General features: G+C 38.6%; 1 long non-coding RNA gene across 2 annotated transcripts in view; it reads left to right on the top strand.

Annotated features, from left to right (window-relative positions):
* Positions 1-9,033, top strand: part of LOC106628128 (uncharacterized) — a 30,291-nt gene extending 21,258 nt beyond the window's left edge. The window contains exons 4-6 of one of the 2 annotated variants that reach the window (XR_015772207.1): positions 2,303-2,384; positions 7,115-7,213; positions 7,586-9,033. This is a non-coding gene — a long non-coding RNA (uncharacterized LOC106628128). Of the gene's footprint in view, positions 1-2,302; positions 2,413-7,114; positions 7,214-7,585 lie in introns of both variants that reach the window. The other variant, XR_015772206.1, reaches the window with a different exon arrangement.
* Positions 9,034-15,433: the final 6,400 nt, after the last annotated feature.

Below are 15,433 nucleotides of genomic sequence, written 5' to 3'. Positions count from 1 at the left end.
CTTTTATTTTGTGAACCTTGTAACACAGGTACCACAGGAAGCACAAATAATGAAACTTGAATTGCACTTCATCATAACAGACTGTTTTTTAATATTTATTTCATCCCATTCTCCTATATCTCTGCTTCTCCATAAAGACTAGTTAAAAGCATAAGAATAAACAGTCAGCTTTTCCAACAGAAAATAATCAATGAAGTCCCTCAATGATGTAAGTGAGAGACAGTCAGTAAAAGATCTGGCAAAAGAAATAATGAAATAACCTAGTTTTCAAATAATATAAAGCTATTAGAAAAAATATATGCTGGAAAGAATTGCAGAGGAGTATGATGATACTGACTGTCTGACTGACAAAATGTCAGGTACAATTCAGTAATTAGAAGTGTAAAGAGGTGGTAAACTTATATACACAGTAGGGCTTTTGAACTGGCTCATCACTCAGAAGTAATATCTGAGTTCTCCAAAACCATCAGCCCAGATCTCAACAGTGATGGAGGCAAGAGAGGTAGTTAAGTGTGTGGAGCAGTTTCTTCAGATGGAGATAAAATAGACTGTGGGTCTTTGGTATGAAAGAAACAAGTGAAGGGAATGCCTGAGATCATGGAGGAGAGAGGTGAATACAGAATTATTATTTAACCCTTCTGGCAACACTGGACATAGCCCACATGTAAACCACTGGATGGCAGGTTTGAAACAAATACCAGGTGCATAGCTGAGCTGTGCAACTCATTATTTCATGAGCGAAAAAGAAGTTTAGACATGCACAGAAAGCTGTTAAATGTGTTTGTGGAATAAAAATCCACTGAGAACTATTAAAATATCTTCTTATCAGAGAGTCCTTGACAACACATCATGAAGTGATGAGTGAGTGAACCAAGAAACTATGAGTATGTATTTGCCCTGTTCTTTTGCCCTTCCTTAGCTCCATTGCTGGAAATGAGATAAAAGGCTGGAAGTTCTCCTGGTCTCATGTGGCAAAACTGTTCTCATGTTGAAGGGTACTTTCTGTTGTTTCGTTTTATAATCTGTATGATATGCAAAGCCCACATGTGAATGTGTGGGGTAGCTGATGGCAGTTGCTGTGACCACAGTGGGGAGATGCCCAGAGCAGGGCCACTTCTTCCCAGTCACAGCTTCCTCATCATGCCCTTTGGTGCTAATGAGCCTGAGAAGAGAGAGAGAGGAGTTCAGACTGTCTGTGTTTCTTACTTGATTCCAGTAAATTTGTATCAAGAAATGGTAATATTATTTTTATGAATTGGAGAGGCCACTATTTTGACATTTGTGTAATTTTTTTCCCCCCGTCCTGATTTAATTTAACAAGGCACTCCGAATTCAATAATCCTCATCACTTCTTAGCTCCCCATTTTATGTTGATGTTTATTCATGTTCTCCTGCTTGTAAAATGCACCAGTTCCTTCTCCTTAATGTGTTGATACCAATGTTCAGGGATGATATAAAAAAAATGAGGGAAACACGGTCATTTACTCCTTCTTGTCTTGTTTGTTTGCTTCAGAATTACTTGCACTGACACAAATAGACTTTCCTTGTGCACGGCAAGAGATAAGGTTGGGGTTTTCTGCTTTATTTGTTCTGTACCACACATATTTTCCCCACCCACTCCCTCACTTGCTTTTGTACATGCTCACACACAGATGTACTTGCATACTATAAGGTTTCAGAGAATTTCACTCAGCTTAGGAGAATGTGACCAATGTCTGGGATGAAAAGTTTTTCTTTTCAGCATCACGAGTCATTTCCACTGATCTTACCATCACAGGTGGGTGTTTCCGGGAAGGGTGCTAAAGCACCTAACACTCAGCATTTAGGACACTGAAATACCATTAGTGAAAGCAGTGCTATGAAGAGCTGGAGTGTACCATGTTGTGACAAAGTATTTGCTGCCTGTTCGGTTTAGCTACATGTTCAGGAGAAGAGAAGTGATTTAGCTAATAGGTGATGCAGTTGTCTGTGCTTTTCTGCCTATTTCTTTCTGGAAAATGTTGGTATGGCTCATAGCTCTGCCTCATTGCTGTATCTTTGACTACTACTTCTCATATGGGAAGCAGCACACAGATAATCTGGGTGATTTTATGAATAAAGGGATTTTTCTGAGCCTGCTGCATTTTGCTCAAGTGTTCTCCCAAAGCTGTGTGTCTCTGCTGATAGATGAGTGCATCTGCAAGTTTCAGGATGTGTGGTTTCTGTGGGTGGAGTGGGATGAGTGTGGTGGGTTGAAAGAAAAGAAACGGTCTCCAGCATCACTAAAGTTTCTGGTGCCTCATGAATATTTGTTCTCTTGCAGGTTCTGCTTTTTAATCACTGACCTCAGGAGAAGCTTTGCAGGATGAGGTTATTATGGGACTGGACACCTTGAGTCACTTGGGGTAAATTGCTGCAGTGTCCCAGTTATCAGTTAAGTCCTTGTGTTCTGGTGAAATCAGTGGAGCTTGTTCTCACTGGAGTAGTATCTGAGCCATCAAGTTTAATGAATCGTAACAAATAGATTAATCTGCACTTGCAGGTGCTATTAAAACTAGGGGGTTTTTATCATTGGGTTTTTTTTTTGTTGTTGTTTTTTTTTTACCATGAGAGTTTTTTACCTAGGAAGAACAGGCTTTCTCAGTTACAATGGTTTAAATATGGAATAGTGGGATAGGTTTTGCTCATTAGAAAGCCTGATGCTGAATTCAATATTCCCTTCTGCTAAACTTACCTCCTCCAGGATTTAAGACTCTAAGTTGCAGAGGATAAAACATAAGGCCCTGGTTAATTGCAAATAAATAGTGCCAGAAAAACATACAGATGGTACCTGAAGTTCATTTCTGAAGACTATCCAGTAAACTATATATAATTTACATGAAAAGTATGTAGAGTAAGGAGGAGAACATGGTTTTTTTGTGTCATTTCTTGCATTTGTAAAACAACAAAACAGCAAAAAAAGAAGTAATAAATGAATACCCTCAGTCAGAGAAACTTCTTGTTTGGGAAAAGAGCAACCTGTATTTCTATTTATTTACTTTAATCAAATTAATTAATTTAACAAGTCTGAAAATTTCAGCATTTTACAGGATACAGGTATAAATATCTGGCAAGTAGAGTGTATATATTAAACGACATCTACTTAGCTAGTAAATATTTTGCTGCATTAGTTTGCTCATTCCCAAGCAATCAGTTGTGAACTCCAGTGTTGTAACGGGTCCACAGGGAACATTTGTGCTTTGGTTGGCACTTAGATTAAATTCATCAAATTATTTTTTTCCCTGCTCAAGGCTGACATTTCAGATTTTATTTTTTTTAAAAGGTTGTGTGCCAACTGCCAAAGTCAATTAATTAAATGGTAGATCTGAAATTTGTAGGGGAAAACTATCATTCCCTTTTGCTTTGTGACCTTGGAAATGTGATCATTTAATCCACAAAACACACGGTTTACCAGAGGGTCCTGATCTGCTCTCACTGAAAGCAAAAGCAAAGCTTGCTGAGATTTTTTTTTGGGAGATTAGGGATTACATCAAGGATGGCATTTTACCCTGCATTTTCCTTCTGATTTTGATACTTGGTAGTAATGACAATATCCTTTGAAGTCTTGTTATGCTTGAGAGCTTAAAGTATTCAGCACTTAGTAGGAGGAAGCAGTGCAAATTTGTGGACTCATTTTCCATATATTTGAGATACCACAGGTGAGGGTAGGATGTGCAGTCACAGAATTTGCTGGCCAAAGAGCTCCATCTTAGATCTGTAAAGGAAATCTTAGAGGCAAAATTCAACAGACTTGAGCAGATGGTGATCATATTCCTACACAGCAAAAGTATTACAAATCTCTTCCCAAAACTCACACCTTCCAAGGAGTGTATATACCCTCACTGTCAGCAAAGACTGTCTGGTTTCAAAGACTGGACTGGATCTTGCTCTTCTGGCTCCTACCCTACTCTGTATGTCTCTTTTTGTACATCTCAGTGGACTTCTCATATTTTATTTGAAGCTTTATCATCTCAAGGTGCTTGAAAATGAGTGCAGTGCACTGACTGTTCTTCAGGTGTTAGTTCTCTGTCATTAGTTTATATTGATTTGTATTTCTTTATTTTTTTTGAAAAGTGGTATCGATGAAAACCCTATATTTGGGACCCGATATCTGCATGGACTAGAAACAAAGCCCAAAACCAATGTACAAGGCAGTAAAAACAGTGAATAGTATAGATGGGAAAAACAGTGAATAGGATAGATGGGTTTAGGCAGACCAGATATATGACCTAGTACTCCTCTCCCTTCACCATTTGAAATTCTTTCATTCTGTGTTTTGCTGTGGTTTTAAGTTCAGGAATTTTTTTAACCTTCCCACTCCCCATTTGTTTCATGAAATTACATGTTTTTTCTTTAGGAAAATAAAAGATGCCTGAAGAGATTGGCTTCCTGTACATTCAGAAATTTGTTAGGATTTGGTCCCTAATTTGACAGCTTGGCATGAGGGGGGCTACAGTTTAAGGAAAGGCACTGATTAGCTCTCAGTAGTAGGGAAAAATGGTGGAAACTGCCAGTGCCAAGGGTGTTTCTTAAATACCGGCCTTGTTTGTATGTAGGCACAATGTTTATTAAGATATAGGAAGCTAATTCTTAGGATTCATAGCCTTGTGCCTTCTCCTACCCCTTTGCTTTATATAGTGAATATATACCAGTTATTTCTGCCAAAGCCTGTAGGGCAATTCTTGGGGTTGTCCTGCCTGTCCAGATAAAGGCCATTTTGCAGTAAGGAAATCTGATGTTTTCCTGTGGAAAATGTTCCTCCTTGTGAAAGAGGCCCAGAGGAACTAAGTCACCTATGTATAAGCAGAAGTGGGAGTTCTTCAGTTTTTTTGAGATACTATTACTGTATTTAATCTTGGGGATATTTGATATAAAACATTAGCAAGAATGCCTTCAGGAAGAAGATAAATTAAGGATGCCAAGCTGTGGATAATGCTTGGAGTCAAAGCTATTTTGGATTCCTGAGTTCTTTATACTGTAAAATTGAAGTGTTTATGTCTAGAAGGAGAATCACTGAGATGACTAGGGAAACTTTAGTCTTAACACTTGAAGAACTTCAGATGGTGCAAAGGCTAAGCAGTAGATGCAGAAAAATTTAGAATATTGAATTAAATACTATCTGAGGCATCTAAAATGGTGGATTGGATCTAAATTTAGGCTGATGTGTGTCTAAATTTCCTTACTAGAGGATGGATTTGTTGATATTTATCTCAGGGCAATGTTGGGCAGTGAAATGTGTCAGTAATAACTGTACGTGTATGGACTTAAAAAGATAAAACTGTGTTTTAAATGGCTTGTAAAATTTGGCAGAGGATAAATCTGTGAATGTTTCTAGGTGATCACTAGATTACCAAGTTCTCCTTAGACAGTGGTGGTTATCTATATAGTTTCTGTGCAAAGTGCCTGTATCTCCCTGTGATATGTGAATCCAGTTTTACAAGAGATAATGAAACATGAAAGAACTAAACATCCTAGGTTTTTTTCCCCCTGATGTTGTATCTCAGCATTGTCTCCATCAGTAGCCTTGTCCACAGGAAGTGTAAAGTTTCCTGCTATGATTGTTGACTGCTGCCAATTATCAGATCTGCTTTTGGCAGCTTTCCCTCCCAACCTGCTGATTAGCTAATGTGTGGTTACTAATACAATATGGGAAACTGGTGTAAATGAGGAAGCAAAAGATTTATTAATTTCATGTGCTAATTACTGTTTGTAATATAATTATCAATACTGCAAAAAGAAATCCTGGCTTAAGAAATAGCCAAGTTTCTATGTCTTGTGAAATGAGGCACAAGAATTTTGTGCAGTAAACAGGTATATTTTCCCCTTGATACATGCACATAATTTTCATTAGATTCATCGGTTTCAAAGGCAGAAGAGAGATCATTAGAGCTTGGAGTCTAACTACCTGTAAAACACGGGCTAGAGAATTTCATCCAGGTACTCTTTATCTGAGTTAATAGAAAACAGAAGCCAGATCCTGGACTGGATGTACAGCAGTTTTACTCCACTAAGCTGGAATAATGGTGATTTATACCAGCTGAGAAATTGGCAGTAGACTTAAATGACAATGGATTATTTTTTGCATAAACCTAAATGAAAATGGTCACTTATGTTTTAATAGCTCTGTTGAAAGAACCTTGCTGGGAGTGGGTTTTTTGAAAAGTATTTTAAGCTTTGGAAGAAAATGAGGGCTTTTCCAAACCTTTATGGAATGATTGTGTTCCCTCTTGTAATTTAAACTTATCCCTTCACTGAAGAAAAGATATAAATTTAGCAGAAAAAAAATTCTCTTTAAATTGAAACCTGTGCTAAGATTCTTATTTGTAATTAAACCATGCACTAGGATTTTAGTGGGGGAAGGAAAAAATAGTATAATAAAAAGCTGAATATTCTCAGAGCCAGGAGGAACTTGAACTCAAATGTTTAAAGATTAAAAGTCTCAAGAGCTAAAAAGTAGTCTCTGATTTCTTTCATTAGGTTGTATATTTGGCTAAACAAGATGTCTCATTACTCTTTTGTAGCCATCTGTATATGTGTGTGTGTATGATGTTATTATATTTATAGCAGATACAGTCTTACCATTTAGGTATAGACAGAATCCTACCTGCTCAGAGCTACAGGGTTTGAGAATGCACGCAGATAATATTGACATAGACAATGCCATAACATCCTGCAATCTGCACAGAAACTGGGACTTTGTGCACACCAAAGCTGAATGAAAGAACTTCCTTCCTGCTCCCCTAAAAAGAGAGTGTTTAAAGGAAAATACTAGTGTGGGGAGAATATCCTTCAGATTCCCAATAAATTTCTGTCAGTTATATCTCAGGAGGAGGCGGTGAAGGCTTTTGTGTTTAGTGATACAGAAATCTGTGGCTATCACATCAACATGTAGAATATATAGAAAGAAAGACAACTTGTTATTAGAGCAGCTGCTTATGTGGTTGGTAAGCAGAGAGAATCTTGTCTCATAATATTCCCATTTATAATAAATCAGCTGCTGGTTTGGCTGATGAACAGTTTGAGGTGCTTTATATTTGATGAAGAAAACCTAAACAGAATACACATTTTAATACATTTCCCATACTTTTTCCCTTAGGGTTTTTCTCCTTCAGAGATGGACGCCTGCTTCAATGTGTCATAGTACATTTTGATGGCCCTGTAACACAGAGAAAAGACCTGATAATTTACTGCACAGGTAAACATCAAAAGACATGGTCTGAACCAAATCATCCCCAGCTTTCTAGCTCTCTTTAAGTAGAATTAGAACATCCAATCCTGCCTTGAAAAGCAGGGTTTCTTTTTGTCCCTTATCCAGAAGGATTTAAGTGTTCCCCATCCTTGAGAGTCCTCAGGTAACTCCACTGTACCACTAAGTATTTGGAAACATCACAATTACCTACAAAGTTTGTTGCAACATCACATCCTTCAGCCTGTTGCAGACACCTTTCTCGTGAGGAACATGCAGCTTCTGAACTGAGCATCCCACAATGTCTAGGCCCAAAGTCAATTCAGCACTCCATAGGAAAACTGAGAAAAAAATAACTGATTGTCTGTTTTATGCATACAGGCAAGAGCAAACACCTATCAATGCTGTCTTGAATACACCCCCTTTCTGAACAACAGACTGTTGGCTTATGTTAGATACCACTGTGAAATGGATCCTCAGGGGTGAAGCTCTTGGAGCAGCGGCTTGTGAAGGGGAGCAGCCCTGTGCAGCACCATACAACGAGGTGATGTACTGCAACATGTAGAGGCCACTGCTCCTTCTCATCCTGCCTCATCATTGTGACTTCTGCCCAAAGGTGTGTGTAGAGTGTGCCAGCATATTTGCACTGTGATACAAGGAGAGACAAGACAAAACATGAGTTCCTTGCAGAAGCCAGGCAAGAGAGGCTCTGACTGAGGTCTGAGCTGCATATTGTGTAATTGTATGTTACTCGTTATGACCCTGTTTTTATTGCTTGGTTCAGTCCTACAGCTCTCAGACCACGATGCTGCCTTCCAGGAAACTTTAAAAATATTGTTTCCCAAAAGCTGAAGTTAGGCTATTGTCATATAAAAAATAGCTGTGGTTTATGGTCTTGTCAAATTAAGTTCAGCTTCAGTAAACATGACATGAAATCTATACAAGACAGCCTCACCAGTGAATAAAAAGGCTTATTCATCCTAGTCATATATAAATATCAGTAATATAAAATTCTGACAATTGTAAGATAATTGCATTCACAGAAGCTTTGCACTTTCAGCCTGATGAAAGGTGATAAAACATCAGTCTGTATATAGTTGCTTTTTGTCATTTGCTTGTGGAGTACTTCCTTCCCACACTAAAATTAAAATTTAAAAGATTTTCACTTTTGGGGAAAAGAGCATCATTGAAGAGAAATTCTCCCTGGCAAATTAATAGATAAGGTCTGCCATGCTAACTCAAAAAAGCAAGCAAAAGGTAAAAATTGAATCTCTTTATCACAGTTAAGTCATTTTTCTAAACTGGGGAAGTAATATGGGATGAAATATATAGGACAGATTCTCTTACAGAAAGTGCTTTTAAACTTTAAAAGATCCATAACTAATATTGGGAATGGTTATGAATGACAGTCTTCTCTTTTAGATTATGTTGCATTTATTACATTCTACCAGGACTTTATGGAGACTCTCATGGAATTAAACTTATATTTATGATAAAAATACAGAACTGCTTCTAAATAGCATTTTCATCATATTAACTGTTGCCTAGATAACAGGCATATCTCTTTGAGCACCTCTATTCTGGTTTAGCACTACAGCTTGCAAATTAATACAGTCATTATAAGACAGCAAAGCTATATCACTTACCATTTCATTATTGTTCAAGTCAAAATCCATATTTTTTCAGTTTTCCCTAGGGTTACAAACTGGATAGGGAAACGTTATCATCTTGCAGAATAATCTCTCAAGACTCCCTCTCTTTGGTGTTAAGAGGAGCTGTTAATCATATTACAATAATTTTCATATTAATAGGTCCCATGTAAAGACAGAGTTAATGCTCTCCTTCTACATTCAATCCTCCAACATAGTTTTATATATATATATATTTATATTTATATATATATATATATATTTATATATATATATTTAAATCTGCTTGGAACTAGATTAGCACAAAAGATATCACGTCCTACTCAGTGTACAAATCAGGGTCAAATCAACAGCAAACCCTTAAATTTTTAATCAAAATGGCAATCTGTCATCCCTAAGAGATTTAAATAATGTTTAAGTGAATAACATGAATATGTTTTAGTGGAAAATGCATGAGAGAACTTATTGCAGCACACAGAAAACGTTCCATAGAATATCTAGAATATACTTTAGTCCTTACACGAGAATCTGTGATACTAGTATGCATATCCACCCTAAATAAAAGATCATCTTTATACCTGAATTTTGTTTTCTGAGGAACAAATACAACCTTTATTTTTGTGATCTCAGATACTGTAATTTTCTGAAAGCTTCTCATATAATGCTGGACATTTAATAATGTAATTTTACTTAAACTCAGGGCATTTTCTGTTATTTTTCCTTTTTTCCAATCTGCTGACCTGAGTAATGTGGTCTGGTCAGAAGAAGTTGAGTGTGAGTTTAAGAAGTGGTCCAAGGGGTCACATTTTTGCCTAATTTTGAGCAGCCTGGATGTGAAACAAAGGTGGGTCAGGTCTGCAGAGACATGGGGGTGACCCAGCTTTACTCCTGCTGTGCCCCTGCATTGCCCTGGCTCCCTGGGAAGCCTCTCCATGTGGGAGCCCGAGTGCTGTGCTGGCATCGCGGATAATGAGCCCCATGGAGAGCAGCATCCAGACTCGGACACGATGCTGACTTAATGTGGCAGTCTGGCTCCTGAAGCTGGTTGGCTTAGCCCAGGAAGGAGCCTGCTGCCTCTTCCTCAGCAGTGTGGGAAGATGCTCCCCTGGTAAAACTTCACTTGCTCTCAGCATCCACTGTCCTTTTGCTAAGCCCTTTTACCGTAATGATGCCATCTCGCTTAACGTCCTTCGTTATTCTCCTCTGTTATTCCCAAGGGGTCTGATTAAAATCAGTGGAAAGATCTCTTGGATTTTACTGGCTTTGGTACTCTGGCTCTGCTCCTTAATTTGCTTTTCTTTTCTGTTTCTTACTGCTTTCTCTTTAGGCTCACTTCTGCTGTGTTCTAAACACCCCTCACCTTTCCCCACTTTTGTGTTTTGTACTTTTATTCCTATTCCCGACCTGCTCGACAACTGTTAAATTACTCAGGCAGTGAGTAAAATGCAGATTAAAGAAGTGCTTTCAGCTTTGAGCTAAAATGTGTTGACAGGATTCACAAGAGGCCTAGAAGAGACATGGGAGAGTGGCATCATTTTGGGAGAAGAAAAGCTAGAAAAATTAATCTCATCAGATCTGAGGTCTCACCATGATTCTGTGGCAGCACTCCTGGCTGCGTTAATGAGGTCATGAATCCACTAGCAGTGTGTAGAAACAGTTTTAATTGGTGATAATTTTAACACTTGTTTAACGGAATTTAAGGCAGCTGGAATGGGTTCTAGCCGCACTATTCTGGTGTAAATCAAAAGTAATGTTATTCAAACTTATGTTCTTCTAGAATAGCAGCACTTTAACAGAAATCAGATTTTAAAGCACTCCTGAATTTCAGATATTATACTGTATTTCCATTTATAACCTGACATAATTCCCACACAGCATATGGTATTAATCTGGTGTAAACACCATGTTATGATGATACTCAAACACATACAGCTGACATGAAAATGTCTTCAAGTACAATATTTCCAAAAGCAATTATGTCTATATGGTTGGTAGCTAGCTTGTGTGAAGTTTTATTTCTTATTCATATATATAAGAAGGTTCACAGGATTAAACATTATGTATAAAAAAGGAGATATTTTCAATGTTTGCAAAAAAGTTAGAAAAAATCAGTAGTCTACTTATTTTGGTCTGTTGGTCTTTTGTAAGGAAATCTCACCTTCATATCAACACAGGATTTTTATAGTGTTGGAATTTTCTTTTGTTTGCATTAGAGGGCAGATATATAGATGAATGCAAGGAATACAATGACACAAAGTGAAACTGATGGTATTTTTGTTAGAGAAGATGGACTCCAAACTAAATATTTAGGAAAACTTTGCAATTCTCAGAGAAGGTAATACCCTTGATGGGTGAATGCCCCAGACATCAATCTCTGCTAGTAACCAAGCATTTTTTAATGTTCTCTGATGAAAGGGGTGGGAGACCAGCACCCCTTGTCCACGCAGATGCATGTATGAAATCCTCAAAAAATTGCCTAAGGTTGGAGTTTAGCCAATCATTTTGCTGAAAGGAGATAAAGAAAAGCATGTCTTTTGGAAAATAAATGCTTATGTATGATGGTATTTTTGCTTGAATGCTTGCCAGTAGGGGCAGATTTACAGGTAGTGCAACTTTTCTTGTGCCATCTCATCCTTTTGAGATAAAATAATTTATTAGGATGAAGTGTAGCTTTTTCACAGATTGCTTCTAGTTCCACCTGCTACCTAGAGTTTCAAAATTATTAGCCTTTCCTAATCCCTCTTAGGATTCCCCTGAGGATCCTTTCTTAAATACATTCCTAAAACAAAGAAAATAAGGTAACCTCAGTATCACATTCTCATAACAGAAAGGAACTATAAGAAACTGCTTAACAACCAGCTCTGCACTTGTTAGCTTTAATAAATCTGCAGTGACTTTATTTTTATTACTTCATATTGGCACTACAGTGAATAACAGTAGGTTAGGCTGTTGATAGCATTGTAAAATGTGCATTTCCATCTCATTCCTATTATCCAAAACATTATCTTAGTTTTAAAAGAGACAGCTAAAAAAACTTGTAATGGGATAAGAATAAATCTGGAATAACTCCACTAAAAATTTACACCAGTGTGACCAAGAAATGAATTTAGCCCACTTTGTTGAATTCCTTTTAATGGTTTCTGCACGTTCAAGCATCCACCAGAGATTAGATGGGAGGCAGCAGACCCGCTGTTATCTGCGGTGCAAGCAGGACAGCCGGGGTGAAAGGGTAACGCATTATCACACTGCACCACCTGGCCCATCCAACACAATTTGAGCAGCCATAATTGTATTGATTACTTCTTGTGCTCATGACTAATGACCTTTAGCTGCAACCTTGCATTTTCTAAATCTTTTATATTCTGATTTAATAATAAGATTTGATTAAAAATTGCCATTAGCCAATGCCAATGATTAGTCAGCAAGACTCAATGCCGCCAAGTTCCAATGAGTTTCATTATTCTGGAATTAAAAAGCACAGAGAACTTCTCTGGGTTAATAATACAATGATTCTGTCTCAATCAAGAATGAAAGAAAACAGCTCTAATATACAAATGCAGCAAAATGTGTGGCTATTACTAATAGCCACATTTTACAGAGAAGTGTTTGAAGAATTAAAGGGACTTTGTCACAGATGGTGGGGACAGTGTGCTTTTACTTTTTGTATTTGATTGGAAAGCCAGTGTCAGATGGTGTGTGAGGGGGCATTTTCCTTTGGTGCAGCAAGAACATGGGGCTTATTCAGTTTCTTCATGAGAATCCATGCCACAATAAAACAAAGCAAACTGTATGTCAAAAAAAATGGATTGTGATGGCTTTAGAAAATGACAAGAAGTTATTTACCTGCTGAAAATATATTTTACTATGTGGGGTTTTTTTTGCATTTTTAAAAAATATGACTCATTTAAAAGGACATATTGTCACATCTTTCACGGAAAATAAAAAGCCTGCCATCTTCTTTCAAGAATGCAAGATATTTAAACACATACTAATTTTTAGACATGTAGCTAAATCCTGCTGAAGTGTGTTAGGCTAAGGAGAGACTTAAGCATATATCTAAGAGCTCTGCTGGATCCGAATTGTGGACTTGGTGTTTTTGTATTAGGGGTGCGATGGAGAAGAGGCTCTGTGGGGTAAACATCTGCTTTGAGATGTGGTGTTCCCTCAGATCCCATTGAAGCTAATTGTGGACTGGGTGACACTGAAGTTGGTGAGAGCTGAGAGCACTCAGCACCTTTCAGGTTCAGGTCTCTAAATAATTAATGACTCTTGAGACACTGTAAAAGCATTTCTTGCTTGTCACACAGGAGCAGGAAAGCTGTCCTGTCTCACTGTCATCCTCCAGAAAACATGCCATGTCCCAAACACAAGTCCCATAAGATTTTTTAAGGTATTTGAATAAAGAAATACCTTTTTAAAATACTGCTCACATAAAATCTTGTATTGGGTTTGCATGTCAGGGTTTTGGTAGAGGAGGAGGCTACAGGGGTGGCTCTGTGAGAAGCTGCCAGCAGCTTCCCCATGTCAGGCAAAGCCAATGACAGCTGTCTCCAAGACAGACCCACTGCTGGCTGAGGCTGGGCCCATCAGTGATGGTGGTGGAGCCTCGGGGATGACATAGTCAAGAAGTGGGAGAAAACCCCACCAAATTGTGGTGCAACAGCTGCTGGAGGAAGGAGTGAGAATATGTGAGGATTAACCCTACATGCCCCAAGGTCAGTGCAGGAGGGGGACGGGCTGCTCTAGGTGCTGAGTGAGACAGGCTGTGCCCCTGCTGCCCATGGAGGTCCAGGGTGGAGCGCAGATCCACCTGCAGCCCATGGAGAAGAAGGGGATGCCTGAAGGAGGGTGTGACCCCATGGGAAGCCTGCACTGGAGCAGACTCCTGCCAGGACCTGTGTCCCTGTGGAGAAAGGAGTCCTGCCATGCCGGCAGGACTTGGGACTTCCTGCAGGAGTGCACCCCATGAAAGGGACCCATGCTGGAGCAGTTCATAAAGAACTATAGCCCATGGGAAAGACCTATACTGGAGAAGTCTGTGGGTGCTGTCTCCTGTGGGGTGGACCTCATGCTGGAGCAGGAGAAGAGCATGAGGAGTTCTCCTGCTGAGGAGGAAGTGGCAGAAAGGACACCATGTGATGAACTGATCACAGCACCATTTCCCCTCCCCCTAGGCTGTTGGGATGGAGGAGGCAGAGAAACTGGGAGAGAAGCTGATCCTGGGAAAAAGGGAGGGTTGGGGGAAGGGTGTTGTAAGATACGGGTTTATTTCTCCATGGTTTGATTTTGTAATTTGTAATAAATTAAACAAATTTCCCCAAGTGGAACCTGTTTTGCCAATGATGGTCACTGGTGAGTGATCTGTCCCCGCCCTTATCTTGACCTATGTGCCTTCCATTATACTTTCTCTCCTGTGCCCAGCTGAGGAGCCAGTTATAAAGCAGCTTTGGTGGGCATCTGGCACCCAGCCAAGGTCAACCCACCACAAATCTTTTGTCACCTTCAGGAACATAATTTTTAAACATTCTGTGTTAATAAAGTTTGCTATTGGTAACTGTTGTTTTCTGGCTTATTATAAGTGCCTTTAAAATGTTTCCATTAATTAAGGCTGCTTTTATGGACTTCATCCATTTAGTAAAATTGCAGAAAGAAGTGCTGCCGACACATCTGCCATTGACTTCTGTTTGCCTGAGCATTTTATACCCCCGTGAATAGCACAGTGGGGAGAGAAAGCCTGCGAAGGAGAATGATAGAAAGTGGTGAATTCTGTCCAGCAAAACATGGAGGTCAGGAGAGACTCAGCTGGTTACATACTCATGTTTTCCGGGATTTCATGAAGAGAGTGGAAAGTTGGTTAAACTCTGGTTACAACAGAATAGCTCTCTTAAAACATACATGAAATATGCAGAAAATAAAAATGCATAAAATGTCAGTTTGAATATATAAGATTGTGTTTTCTGGGATCAGGCAGGAAGGAGGTTGATCTGATCATCTCTGTATTAACTTACCGAGGTTTTTATACACCCTCAGCTGACAGCATTACTAGCCAGATTATAATTATAATTACCTTGGCTTCATCTCAGTGTTTATCTGCCATGACACCCACCCAGCCACCTGCCTGCTATTAATTCATTCAACACTAACTTCATCTTTTTTTCCTTTTATCTTGTTTTTTTCCTGTTATCCTTACTTTAAAAAATGTGTCCGTTATTAGAAACAAACTAACACAATATTTGTTTGTCCATGACATCATGTATTCCTTTGTTTTAAAAAAAAGAAAAAACCAATCTAGAATTCTTCAGATTATAAAAATAACCTGTTTGTATTTTATAGGGAAAACTGGAATGATCTGGCATTTGACTCAAAAACTCAGAACAGCTGATAATCTTCTTTAAATTGAATCTTTTTTTTTTCATCCACAATACTGCCAGATATTCAAATAAGAGGAAATTCATGACAAAGGGCAATAAGCACGATACACAGTTGGCTTGTAGGATTCCACTGTGGGTGCAGTTCTGTATGAGTACTGCATATTTGTTGCTGTTGTTGCTCCTGAGGTGTTGAAATTTTTTATTTGTTC

This window comes from Pseudopodoces humilis, chromosome 3 (assembly GCF_049639895.1).
Source record: "Pseudopodoces humilis isolate 2021_Gansu_Grassland_sample_001 chromosome 3, ASM4963989v1, whole genome shotgun sequence".
Classification (NCBI taxonomy): domain Eukaryota; kingdom Metazoa; phylum Chordata; class Aves; order Passeriformes; family Paridae; genus Pseudopodoces; species Pseudopodoces humilis.
This window is presented reverse-complemented; position numbering and strand designations above follow the sequence as displayed.